This window comes from Penaeus monodon, chromosome 23, assembly GCF_015228065.2.
Source record: "Penaeus monodon isolate SGIC_2016 chromosome 23, NSTDA_Pmon_1, whole genome shotgun sequence".
In the NCBI taxonomy this organism is placed as follows: Eukaryota; Metazoa; Arthropoda; class Malacostraca; order Decapoda; family Penaeidae; genus Penaeus; species Penaeus monodon.
The window spans coordinates 39,726,113-39,726,838 of NC_051408.1; positions in this window are offsets into that span (position 1 = coordinate 39,726,113).

Genomic DNA, 726 nt, shown 5'->3' on the forward strand with positions numbered 1-726 from the left:
CCCATATCACTGTTGAAGAGGTATATAATTGCCCCAGTTAAGCCGCCCATGCCAGTTCAATCTTCTCCAAGCTATTCATTTGAAGCTTTGTGCCTTAGGAATCAATGGATATTTATCTGTTGAATTATATCGAAAACACCAGATTTCTTGTCTTGCAAATATGTAAACACTTTTTGGTTACTAATGTAAGAAATATTCATAGTGAAATTGTTTTGATTAAAGCTGAAGAAATCACGCTTTAGGATTATCATAAAGAAATTGTTCTTGATTTCACAAGGTCAGTATTAGGAAAGGCAAAAACAGATAATAAAGGAAAAAGAAAAGAAAACTTAGAGCAAATATTCGTACATTTTCTCGCTTAATTTACAAGGCCTCTTCAACACTGTACAAACACGTTAGAATTCACGAAAAAAAATTATAGAGAAAAACTCTCAACCCTAACTCTTAACACATACTAAAATCGAATTCGCCTGCAATAAAATGCTTTTGCAAGCCATTATTTGAAAGAAGGTAAAAAACAAGAGGAAAAGGATGGTCACTGTCGACATCAATTAACACTGATTTCTGAAGGTAACCTCCTCTGACCTCGTTCGCAACTTGCCCTCCCATCTCCTCCGCCACCTGATCTTACCTGACCTTGGACGAGGTCACTTTCAGCATCCAAGGTTTGTCCTTCACTGTCTGCTTCGTTGCTTTTTTTCTATTCTGTCTGTGTTTATCTTTCCC